This window comes from Triticum aestivum, chromosome 1D (genome assembly GCF_018294505.1).
Source record: "Triticum aestivum cultivar Chinese Spring chromosome 1D, IWGSC CS RefSeq v2.1, whole genome shotgun sequence".
In the NCBI taxonomy this organism is placed as follows: Eukaryota; Viridiplantae; Streptophyta; class Magnoliopsida; order Poales; family Poaceae; genus Triticum; species Triticum aestivum.
The window spans coordinates 422,438,697-422,452,659 of record NC_057796.1 but is presented as its reverse complement, the minus strand read 5'-3'; the positions used below and the strand labels follow the sequence as shown (position 1 = coordinate 422,452,659).

At 39.6% G+C, this 13,963-nt stretch overlaps 1 pseudogene; it reads right to left on the bottom strand.

Moving 5' to 3' along the window:
• Window positions 1–9,698: 9,698 nt before the first annotated feature.
• Window positions 9,699–12,766, bottom strand: LOC123159968 (uncharacterized; annotated as a pseudogene).
• Between the last annotated feature and the right edge of the window lie 1,197 nt (window positions 12,767–13,963).

Genomic DNA, 13,963 nt, shown 5'->3' with positions numbered 1-13,963 from the left:
GAAGATCATATGTTCAGATCCTATATGCATATTAATACCCCTCTGATTATGAACAGGAATATGCTTTGTGAGTAGTTACGTTTGTTCCTGAGGACATGGGAGAAGTCTTGCTATTAGTAGTCATGTGAATTTGGTATTCGTTCGATATTTTGATGAGATGTATGTTGTCTATCCTCTAGTGGTGTTATGTGAACGTCGACTACATAACACTTCACCATTATTTGGGCCTAGAGGAAGGCATTGGGAAGTAATAAGTAGATGATGGGTTGCTAGAGTGACAGAAGCTTAAACCCTAGTTTATGCGTTGCTTCGTAAGGGGCTGATTTGGATCCATATGTTTCATGCTATGGTTAGGTTTACCTTAATACTTTTGTTGTAGTTGCGGATGCTTGCAATAGAGGTTAATCATAAGTGGGATGATTGTCCAAGTAAGGGCAGCACCCAAGCACCGGTCCACCCACCTATCAAATTATCAAAGTACCGAACGCGAATCATATGAACGTGATGAAAACTAGCTTGACGATAATTCCCATTTGTCCTCTGGAGCGCTTTTCTCTATATAAGAGTTTGTCCAGGCTTGTCCTTTGCTACAAAAAGGATTGGGCCACCTTGCTGCACTTTATTTACTTTTGTTACTTGTTGCTCGTTACAAATTATCCTATCACAAAACTATCTGTTACCTATAATTTCAATGCTTGCAGAGAATACCTTGCTGAAAACCGCTTATCATTTCCTTGTGCTCCTCGTTGGGTTCGACACTCTTACTTATCGAAAGGACTATGATAGATCCCCTATACTTGTGGGTCATCAAGACTCTTTTCTGGCGTCGTTGCCGGGGAGTGAAGCGCCTTTGGTAGGTGGAATTTGGTAAGGAAAAAATTATATAGTGTGCTGAAATTTACTGTCACTTGTTACTATGGAAAGTAATCCTCTGAGGGGCTTGTTCGGGGTATCTTCACCCCGACCAGTAGAGCAAAGAGTTGCTCCTCAACCTACTGAATCCACTGAAAATGAAAATGTCTACTTTGAAATTCCTTCGGGTATGTTAGAAAAACTGCTAGCTAATCCTTTTGCAGGAGATGGAACAATGCATCCTGATGAGCACCTAATCTATGTGGATGAAGTTTGTGGATTATTTAGGCTTGCAGGTATACCCGATGATGTTATTAAGAAGAAGGTCTTCCCTTTATCTTTGAAGGGAGATGCATTGACATGGTATAGTCTATGTGATGACACGGGGTCATGGAACTACAAACGATTGAAATTGGAATTTCATCAGAAGTTTTATCATATGCATCTTGTTCATCGTGATCGCAATTATATATATAATTTTTGGCCTCGCGAAGGAGAAAGCATCGCTCAAGCTTGGGGGAGGCTTAAATCAATGTTATATTCATGCCCCAATCATGAGCTCCCAAGAGAAATAATTATTCAAAGTTTTTATGCTCGGCTTTCTGATAACAATCGCACCATGCTCGATACTTCTTGTGCTGGCTCTTTTATGACGAAGACTATTGAATTCAAATGGGATTTATTGGAAAGAATTAAACACAACTCTGAAGATTGTGATCTCGACGAAGGTAAGGAGTCAGGTATGACACCTAAGTTTGATTGTGTTAAATCTTTTATGGATACCGATGTTTTCCGTAAATTTAGCACTAAATATGGACTTGACTCTGAGATAGTAGCTTCCTTTTGTGAATCTTTTGTTGCTCACGTTGATCTCCCCAAGGAGAAGTGGTTTAAATATCATCCTCCCATAGAAGTAAAAGTAGCTGCACCTATTAAAGTTGAAGAAAAGACTATCACTTATAATGATCCTATTGTTCCTACCGCTTATGTTGAAAAACCACCTTTCCCTGTTAGAATAAAGGATCATGCTAAAGCTTCAACTGTGATTCGTAAAAGCAATATTAGAACCTATACACCTCCTGAGCAAGTTAAAGTTGAACCTAATATTACTATAGTTAAAGATCTCTTGTCCGATAATATTGATGGGCATGTTATTCATTTCCGTGATGAAACTGCTAGAATTGCTAAACCTTGTGCTAAAGATAAACATAGACCTGTGGTAGGCATGCCTGTTATTTCTGTTAAAATAGGAGACCATTGTTATCATGGCTTATGTGACATGGGTGCTAGTGCTAGTGCAATACCTATTGACTTATACAAAGAAATTATGCATGATATTGCACCTACTGAGTTAGAAGAAATTGATGTCACAATTAAACTTGCCAATAGGGATACTATTTCACCCATGGGAATTGTTAGAGATGTTGAAGTCTTGTGTGGGAAAACTAAATATCCTGCTGATTTTCTTGTTCTTGGTTCCCCACAAGATAGCTTTTGTCCCATTATTTTTGGTAGACCCTTCTTGAACATTGTTAATGCTAAGATAGACTGCGAAAAGGATGTTGTTACTATTGGTTTGGATGATATGTCTCATGAGTTTAATTTCTCTACATTTAGTAGACAACACCGTGAAGAGGAATTGGCTAGTAAGGATGAAATTATTGGTCTTGCTTCTATTGCCGTACCTCCTAGTGATCCGTTAGAACAATACTTGCTAGACCATGAAAATGATATGTTTATGAATGAAAGAAGGGAAATAGATGAAGTATTCTTTAAATAGGAACCTATCCTGAAACACAATTTGCCTGTTGAAATCCTAGGGGATCCTCCTCCACCTAAGGGTGATCCCGTGTTTGAGCTTAAACCATTACCTGATACTCTTAAATATGCTTATCTTGATGAAAAGAAGATATATCCTGTTATTATTAGTGCTAACCTTTCAGAGCATGAAGAAGAGAGATTATTGAAAACTCTGAAGAAGCACCGTGCTGCTATTGGATATACTCTTGATGATATTAAGGGCATTAGTCCCACTCTATGTCAACACAAAATAAATTTGGAGAAAGATGCCAAACCAGTTCGTGATCACCAACGACGGCTGAATCCTAAGATGAAAGAAGTGGTAAGAAAGGAAATACTAAAGCTCCTTGAGGCAGGTATAATTTATCCCGTTGCTGATAGTCAGTGGGTAAGTCCTGTCCATTGTGTCCCTAAGAAGGGAGGTATTACTGTTGTTCCTAACGATAAAGATGAATTGATCCCGCAAAGAATTATTATAGGTTATAGGATGGTAATTGATTTCCGCAAATTAAATAAGGCTACTAAAAGGATCATTACCCCTTACCTTTTATCGATCAAATGCTAGAAACATTATCCAAACATACACATTTTTGCTTTCTAGATGGTTATTCCGGTTTCTCTCAAATACCTGTGTCAGCTGATGATCAATCAAAGACCACTTTTACTTGCCCTTTCGGTACTTTTGCTTATAGACGTATGCCTTTTGGTTTATGTAATGCACCTGCTACCTTTCAAAGATGCATGATGGCTATATTCTCTGACTTTTCTGAAAAGATTTATGAGGTTTTCATGGACGATTTCTCCGTTTATGGATCCTCTTTTGATGATTGCTTGAGCAACCTTGATCGAGTTTTGCAGAGATGTGAAGAAACTAATCTTGTCTTGAATTGGGAAAAGTGTCACTTTATGGTTAATGAAGGTATTGTCTTGGGGCATAAAGTTTCTGAAAGAGGCATTGAAGTTGATAAAGCCAAGGTTGATGCTATTGAAAAGATGCCATGTCCCAAGGACATCAAAGGTATAAGAAGTTTCCTTGGTCACGCCGGCTTTTACAGGAGGTTCATTAAGGACTTCTCAAAAATCTTTCGGCCTCTGACTAATTTATTACAAAAAGATATACCATTTGTCTTTGATGATGATTGTGTAGAAGCATTTGAAATACTTAAGAAAGCATTGATCTCTGCACCTATTGTTCAGCCACCTGATTGGAATTTACCCTTTGACATTATGTGTGATGCTAGTGATTATGCTGTAGGTGCTGTTCTAGGGCAAAGAGTTGATAAGAAATTAAATGTTATTCAATATGCTAGCAAAACTCTAGACAATGCTCAAAGAAATTATGCTACTACTGAAAAAGAATTCTTAGCAGTTGTATTTGCTTGTGATAAGTTCAGACCTTATATTGTTGATTCTAAAGTAACTATTCACACAGATCATGCTGCTATTAAATATCTTATGGAAAAGAAAGATGCTAAACCTAGACTTATTAGATGGGTTCTCTTGCTACAAGAATTTGATTTGCATATTATTGATAGAAAGGGAGCTGAGAACCCCGTTGCAGACAACTTGTCTAGGTTAGAAAATGTTCTTGATGACCCACTACCTATTGATGATAGCTTTCCTAATGAACAATTAAATGTCATAAATGCTTCTCGTACTGCTCCATGGTATGCTGATTATGCTAATTACATTGTTGCTAAATTTATACCACCTAGTTTCACATACCAGCAAAAGAAAAAGTTTTTCTATGATTTGAGACATTACTTTTGGGATGACCCACATCTTTATAAAGAAGGAGTAGATGGTGTTATTAGATGTTGTGTACCTGAGCATGAACAGGAACAGATCCTACGCAAGTGTCACTCCGAAGCTTATGGAGGGCACCATGCTGGAGACATAACTACACATAAGGTATTGCAATCCGGTTTTTATTGGCCTACTCTCTTCAAGGATGCCCGTAAGTTTGTTTTATCTTGTGATGAATGCCAAAGAATTGGTAATATTAGTAGACGTCAAGAAATGCCTATGAATTATTCACTCGTTATTGAACCATTTGATGTTTGGGGCTTCGATTATATGGGACCTTTTCCTGCCTCTAATGGATACACACATATTTTAGTTGCGGTTGATTACGTTACTAAGTGGGTAGAAGCTATTCCAACTAGTAGTGCTGATCATAACACATCTATTAAAATGCTTAAAGAAGTTATTTTTCCGAGGTTTGGAGTCCCTAGATATTTAATGACCGATGGTGGTTCACATTTCATTCATGGTGCTTTCCGAAAAATGCTTGCTAAATATGATGTTAATCATAGAATTGCATCTTCTTATCACCCATAGTCTAGTGGTCAAGTAGAATTGAGCAACAGAGAGCTCAAATTAATTTTGCAAAAGACTGTTAACAGATCTAGAAAGAATTGGTCCAAGAAACTTGATGATGCATTATGGGCCTATAGAACTGCATATAAAAATCCTATGGGTATGTCTCCGTATAAAATGGTTTATGGAAAAGCATGTCACTTACCTCTCGAACTAGAGCATAAGGCTTATTGGGCTATTAAGGAACTCAATTATGATTTCAAACTTGCCGGTGAGAAGAGGTTATTTGACATTAGCTCACTTGATGAATGGAGAACCCAAGCCTATGAGAATGCCAAGTTGTTTTAAGAAAAGGTTAAAAGATGGCATGACAAAAGAATACAAAAGCGTGAGTTTAATGTAGGTTATTATGTATTGCTATACAACTCTCGTTTAAGATTTTTGTAGGAAAACTTCTCTCTAAATGGGAAGGCCCTTACGTTATCGAGGAGGTCTATCGTTCCGGTGCCATAAAAATCAACAACTTCGAGGGCACAAATCCGAAGGTGGTGAACGGTCAAAGAATTAAACATTATATCTCAGGTAATCCTATAGATGTTGAAACCAATGTTATTGAAACCGTAACCCTGGAGGAATACATAAGGGACACTTTCCGGAACGTTCCAGACTCCGAAAAGGAATAGGTATGTGGTACGGTAAGTAAACCGACTCCAAAACAGTTCTAATGGCAATTTTTCTTCGTTTTGGAATATTTAGAAAAATAGAAAAATAAGAAGCAGTCCGGGAAGGACACGAGGGCTCCACGAGGGTGGAGGGCGCGCCCCCTGCCTCGTGGGCACCTCATGCGCTCTCCGGACTCCGTTTTCTTGCACGATACGTATTTTGGTCGGTAAAAATTCACTATATAATATCCCGAAGGTTTTGACTCCCGTATCACGCAATTGTCCTCTGTTCTCATTTCGAGCTGTTTCTCTGACAGATCTAGATCATCATGACGTCTCCAAGCGCCCCCAAGGACAAGTTCTTCGTGAGGTCATCAACCCCTACCTCGTGGAGGTGCTGCAACACCCTCAAACCATTGAGATGCGTGATGGGTTGCTGCACATCCGCGACGTTGAGGGACCACGGAGGACCGGAAGCGTGGAGACAAGGCTTGAAGCAATGGAGCAACAAGTTTTCAAGTGCCAGGAGATGGTGGAGCGTGGACTTGACTCCAATCACATAATGATCACGGAGTTCACCAACAACCAGAAGATGGATGCCAAGGACATTGGGGAGGCTATCTTCAAGCTCCACGAGAAAATTGAGCACCTCCAAGCCCAAATCTATGACCTGTAAAACCAAAACTGTGAGTATGAATATAGATTCAAAAGGTTGAGTTTGGCTGCAGATTTGAGGATCCCGGAGACTCGATCATCCTTCTATGATGGTGAGCCTATGCCTTGGAAGATGGACGACAAGCCTACATCATCAACAATCCCTTCACCAGCCAAGGAGACATAATCACATGAGTATGGGCACTCCCCTTGGCAATTGCCAAGCTTGGGGGAGATGCCCCGGTATCGTATCACCACCACATCTCCTATCTTTACTGTTTTTCTTAGTTCGATCCTATTAGTAGTATCTTGATCTAGTAGAATAAAGTTTTGGTATGATCTAGTTTTGAGTTTTGCTTTTTGATCCTTCTATGTAGTCGAGTCCGTGAGCTATATATAATAAAGATTAGTGTTGAGTCAAGGGCTTGATTATTTTGCTATGATCTTGAGTGAATAAAAGAAAAGGAAAAGAATAAAAGAAACAAGGAGATCATATTGATCTTATGGAGAGTAATGACTTCACATAGAAAGAGTATGATGATTAAAAGTTGTTGAGAGTTGACAAACATAGCTTTGGTCATCGTTGCAATTAATAGGAAGTAATAAAGAAAGAGAGGTTTCACATATAAATATACTATCTTGGACATCTTTTATGATTGTGAGCACTCATTAAAATATGACATGCTAAAGAGTTGATGTTGGACAAGGAAGACAACGTAATGGGTTATGTATTCTTATATCTGAGATAAAGTATATTTTCATGGATCATCCAACCTGTTGAGCTTGCCTTTCCCCCTCATGCTAGCCAAATTCTTTGCACCAAGTAGAGATACTACTTGTGCTTCCAAAAACCCTTAAAACCTGTTTTGCCATGAGAGTCCACCATATCTACCTATGGATTGAGTAAGATCCTTCAAGTAAGTTGTCATCGGTGCAAGCAATAAAAATTGCTATCTAAATATGTATGATTTATTGGTGTGGAGGAAATAAGCTTTATACGATCTTGTGATGTGGAAGAAATAAAAGCGACAGACTGCATAATAAAGGTTCATATCACAAGTGGCAATATAAAGTGACGTTCTTTCGCATTAAGATTTTGTGCATCCAACCCTAAAAGCGCATGGCAACCTCTGCTTCCCTCTGTGAAGGGCCTATCTTTTATTATCTTCTACCTTATGCAAGAGTCATGGTGATCTTCACCTATCCTTTTTACATTTTATCCTTTGGCAAGCACAGTATGTTGGAAAGATCCTGATATATATATATATATATATATATATATAATTGGATGTAAGTTAGAATGATTTATTATTGTTGACATTACCCTTGAGGTAAAAGGTTGGGAGGCGAAACTATAAGCCCATATCTTTCTCTGTGTTCGATTAAAACTTCGTAGCCACAAGTATTGCGTGAGTGTTAGCAATTGTGAAAGACTAAATGATAGTTGAGTATGTGGACTTGCTAAAAAGCTCTGATATAGACTCTTTCTGACGTTATGAAAATTGCAATTGCTTCAATGACTGAGATTATAGTTTGTTGGTTCTTAATAAAGTTTCTGATTCATACTTTGCATTGTGAATAGATTATTACTTGAGCATAAGAGATCATATGACAATATCCATATATGTTGCTGTTATGAGAATAATCATGATGCCCTCATGTCCGTATTTTATTTTATCGACACCTCTACCTCTAAACATGTGGGCATATTTATCGTTATCGGCTTCCGCTTGAGGACAAGCGAGGTCTAAGCTTGGGGGAGTTGATACGTCCATTTTGCATCATTCTTTTATATCGATATTTATTGCATTATGGGCTGTTATTACACATTATGTCACAATACTTATGCCTATTCTCTCTTATTTTACAAGGTTTACATAAGGAGGGAGAATGCCGGCAGCTGGAATTCTAAGCTGGAAAAGGAGCAAATATTAGAGACCTATTTTGCACAACTCCAAAAGTACTGAAACTCCACGAAAGTTATTTTTGGAAATAATTAAAAATACTGAGCGAAAGAAATACAACAGGGGGCCCACACCCTGGCCACGAGGGTGGGGGCGCGCCCTACCCCCCTGGGTGCGCCCCCTGCCTCATGGGCCCCCTGTTGGACCTCCGGTGCCCATCTTCTGCTATATGAAGTCTTTCGTCCGAAGAAAAAGCATAAGCAAGCTTTCGAGATGAGACTCCGCCGCCACGAGGCGGAACCTTGGTGGAACCAATCTAGGGCTCCGGCAGAGCTGTTTTGCCGGGGACACTTCCCTCCGGGAGGGGGAAATCATCGCCATCGTCATCACCAACGCTCCTCTCATCGGGAGAGGGCAATCTCCATCAACATCTTCACCAGCACCATCTCCTCTCAAACCCTAGTTCATCTCTTGTATCCAATTCTTGTCTCTAAGTCTGGGATTGGTACCTGTAGGTTGCTCGTAGTGTTGATTACTCCTTGTAGTTGATGCTAGTTGGTTTATTTGGTGGAAGATCATATGTTCAGATCCTATATGCATATTAATACCCCTCTGATTATGAACATGAATATGCTTTGTGAGTAGTTACGTTTGTTCCTGAGGACATGGGAGAAGTCTTGCTATTAGTAGTCATGTGAACTTGGTATTCGTTCGATATTTTGATGAGATGTATGTTGTCTATCCTCTAGTGGTGTTATGTGAACGCCGACTACATAACACTTCACCATTATTTGGGCCTAGAGGAAGGCATTGGGAAGTAATAAGTAGATGATGGGTTGCTAGAGTGACAGAAGCTTAAACCCTAGTTTATCCGTTGCTTCGTAAGGGGCTGATTTGGATCCATATGTTTCATGCTATGGTTAGGTTTACCTTAATACTTTTGTTGTAGTTGCGGATGCTTGCAATAGAGGTTAATCATAAGTGGGATGATTGTCCAAGTAAGGGCAGCACCCAAGCACCGGTCCACCCACATATCAAATTATCAAAGTACCGAACGCGAATCATATGAACGTGATGAAAACTAGCTTGACGATAATTCCCATGTGTCCTCTGGAGCGCTTTTCTCTATATAAGAGTTTTTCCAGGCTTGTCCTTTGCTACAAAAAGGATTGGGCCACCTTGCTGCACTTTATTTACTTTTGTTACTTGTTGCTCGTTACAAATTATCCTATCACAAAACTATCTGTTACCTATAATTTCAGTGCTTGCAGAGAATACCTTGCTGAAAACCGCTTATCATTTCCTTCTTCTCCTTGTTGGGTTTGACACTCTTACTTATCGAGAGGACTACGATAGATCCCCTATACTTGTGGGTCATCAGGCCTCCGTGGTGTGCGCTCATAGCTGTATAATCTAATTAAAACAGACATACCATTTTTGGTATCACATAATGTACAAAGAAAAAAGATCTAGATAGCCAACATTCTTGGTTAAGCATAGATTAACTCTACCAATTTCCATGAAAATCTGGAAGTACATGGGTGTTTTGAATCAAGGCAGAAAGAAAAAGGCATACTTTGTTCATGTGACATCAAAAGCAATGTCTTCTTCATCAACTCATAAATGGACACACCTGGATAATTTGAGATGAATAGTATACACCTTTACACGGTACATCCTCAAAGGTAATCTACATCATGTCTGAAAAAAGGTAATCTACATTGGGAGAAACATGCAACTTACTTTCAGAAGCAGCTTGATTAGCAAGAAGGGGAGCCGCAATATGGTTTTGAGCAATGTAATCAAGTAAAGCGCTAGTTGCACTTTGGCCACATTCTGTGAGCCAAAACTCAGGTATCATCGCTGAATCTGCAATGAAAAGATAAGCATTAAAATTTCAAGAAATAAAATCATTAACTTAACATAGCCAACATATGATTGCGGAGAGCAAACCACATACAAAAATTAATAGAGACGTTGGCAAGGAACGTAATAAGGAAGTAAAATATATGAAGGAAACTACACCAGACAAAAATAGTTCCCCAACACCAGGGACAAATAGCTTATTCTTTGGAAAAGCCATGTGGCATGTAAATGTTCCGCAAACCAAGACCATGCAATGGAATATTGCTTCTTCCTCAAATACCGCAGGAAAAAAATGCTCCACATAATCTTGTGCATTGTGTGCCTATCTTAGGCTTGTACATATTATTTTTCTCTATCAATGCATCAATACACAAGTTTTTACGTCTTTCTTTGGGACAAATGTTTCACATAAATAAATGTGAAGCTTTAGAAGGAGTCATAGTTTCTTTAGAAAAACATAGGGGAACCGGCACCTACTTTCAGCTTTAAACTCTGCATTTGGCACACTTTCCATGACTCCAAGACACCCGGCATAAGCATCATAAGTGAAGTTCCAACAGGAGTCCCGGGAAGCAAGCCTAACTCCTGAACATTGGAGGTAAACGCCATTACAAAATGAAATACTGGAAATTAACAACACAGACATTTATTCTCTTGCTTCTAACATTAAAAACTACAAAGAAAGCACTTAGGTAAACGATTGTATATTTGTTCACTCATGAAAACACTTTGCATTAATAGCTTAAATAGTGTCACTAAATGAGCTGCAAAACTGATTTGCTTGCCTTTGCAGAAGTAGGTGTCAAACCAGAACATAGAGGATGACGAGGAAACACAATGGAGTGTCCTATTTGAGTTGCATAGAATGGCGTATTAGAAAATTAAGAACTACAAATGATACATCACCTTTAGTAAAAAAAGGAGAAATGGATAAGCATTCAACCTGTTTTTGCCTAGCTCTCTTCATAAAGGTCTCCCAAACGCCTGTCTGCCCAAAAGCCTTCACCCTTCCACATGGTTCCATACCACACGGTTTTAACTCCCTCCGCTGCTCCATGTGTGATAAGCTGCGGGTTTCATCACCAGTTTCCCTAGAAAAAAAGAATGAAAGCAAACTTGTTAGAAATTCAGCTAATAGCTTATTACAAGCTTAGAGAGGTTGTGAGTTGAAACTCACCTATATAACATAAACCAAGATTTTTGTAGATTTTCCTTTACCCATAAATATTTTAAAAGGTAAATCAATACGATACAATCAACGCCGGTAACTGTAAAATACACAGCAAATGTTGTCTACCGATCTTACGAAATAATTCAAAACTATTCATCTGTATTCTCGGGAGACACTCCCACCATAAAATGGCAATACCGGTGAACTGTGAGAATTAATTCACTCAACTTGGTCAAGAGCCCTATGGTCCATCAACACGATGATGCCCCTTCTTGAATCGCCATTCCAAGAAACCAAGACAGGGGAACCATCAGCACCCACAACAAATGCAAGCACCATCCTCTGTTATTAAGTCGGTAAAGCTCTACTCGCCTAACACAAAATTCTCCACTCAAATTACTGAATACACACGGCTAATGTGGAGAATCAACAAAACCCTAATCTGCTACTATCAAGTGCTGCCGAAGTGTAGAAACATAGTTACAATGAGATTGTTGATGGGCTGGTGGATGCTTACAGTGGAGAACAACTTGGTCATGACCTTGTGGGAGGGGCAGTGGAAGCCGACGTAGGAGAAGCTAGGGCCGCTGGTGCGCACGAACTCGATGCCGGCGATGCGGCCGATGGAGCCGAACACGACCTCCAGGTCGGCCGCCGACACGCTCTCCACCAGCCCACCCTCGTCCAACAACATGACCTATCTACAAAAAATTTGAAATGCAACAGTCATATAATAGTACATATGAGGCTATGATGAAGGGTAGACGAGGAAACTGACTGTGATTTACTGCCATAATCTACTAACAGTGGGCTCTAGATCGACAAACAAGGCCCTTGAAACCTGTTTTCTGAAAATGTTAAATGCATCAAACAAAAAGCAAAGCCACTTGTTAGTATGAATTCTTGAGAAAATTGTTAGTTGGATTTAAGCAAGGTGCGCTATCAATTCATAAACAGTACCCAGATGCCTCATGCCTGCTAAAATTAAACCGGACCAACAGATCATCTAACAAAAATCCGTGAACATTACACCTTTCATGATTTGCCAATGCAATTCTGAAAAAACAAATCACAACAGATGATATAAAATAGTAACAGGCTGCTGCCTTTGGGCTGTAGTTAATTTAGCTGTTAGAAAGCAAACTTGTTAGAAATTCAGCTCATAGCTTATTACAGGCTTAGAGAGGTTGTGAGTTGAAACTCACCTATATAACATAAACCAAGATTTTTGTAGATTTCCCTTTACCCATAAATGTTCTAAAAGGTAAATCAATACGATACAATCAACACCGGTAACTGTAAAATACACAGCAAATGTTGTCTACCGATCTTACGAAATAATTCAAAACTATTTATCTGTATTCTGGGGAGACACTCCCACCATAAAATTGCAATACCGGTGAAGTGTGGGAATTAATTCACTCGACTTGGTCAAGAGCCCTATGGTCCATCCACACGATGGTGCCCCTTCTTGAATCACCATTCCAAGAAACCAAGACATGGGAACCATCAGCACCCACAACAACTGCAAGCACCATCCTCTGTTATTAAGTTGGTAAAGCTCTACTCGCCTAACACAATATTCTCCATTCAAATTACGAGGAAACTGACTATGATTTACTGCCATAATCTACTAATAGTGGGCTCCAGATCGACAAACAAGGCCCTTGCAATACCGGTGAACTGTGAGATAATTCACTCGACTTGGTCAAGAGCCCCATGGTCCATCCACACGATGGTGTGCCTTCTTGAATCACCATTCCAAGAAACCAAGACATGGGAACCATCTGCACCCACAACAACTGCAAGCACCATCCTCTGTTATTAAGTTGGTAAAGCTCTACTCGCCTAACACAAAATTCTCCATTCAAATTACGAGGAAACTGACTATGATTTACTGCCATAATCTACTAACAGTGGACTCCAGATCGACAAACAAGGCCCTTGAAACATGTTTCCTGAACATGTTAAATGCATCAAACAAAAAGCAAAGACACTTGTTAGTATGAATTCTTGAGAAAATTGTTAGTAGGATTTAAGCAAGGTGCGCTATCAATTCATAAACAGTACCCAGATGCCTCATGCCTGCTAAAATTAAACCGGACCAACAGATCATCTAACAAAAATCCGTGAACATTACATCTTTCATGATTTGCCAATGCAATTCTGATAAAACAAATCAACAACATATATGATATAAAATAGTAATAGGCTGCTGCCTTTGGGCTGTAGTTAATTTAGCTGGTTATGTTTTTAGGGAGCATATGCAAAAGATACGTACCCAATGCTGCAAACGAGAAGACATATCTTGTTCACTATTTTAGCTTTTGGACGAGGGCCACATAGAGAGCCCCGTCGATCATGGCAGGAACCGTTCTCGCAAGGAACAAAAAGACTCAAGGCCCTCCAATGGCGATGGATCCTAGTGCTAAATCTGTCTTCTAATCTGCTGAACATGAAGCCCTAATCAAGGAGCGGCTAATTTTGAATGGGACGCACAAATCTCGCAACTACTGGTGTGGAGGCGGCAGATCAGCCGGCCGCGTCGCTGCCACCGGCGGCAGATCAACAAAATAGGCCAGGTCATAACCAAAAACTCATTTCGAGTTTGAGCTCTTTATTGAGAATCGGACAAAGAAACATAGAAAATTTAAGAGAAGAGCAAAAATTTACTGGGTGGATGGACCGCCGATCCAGCCGGAGAGGAAGCTATCAGGCACCATGGTGTAAGTGCA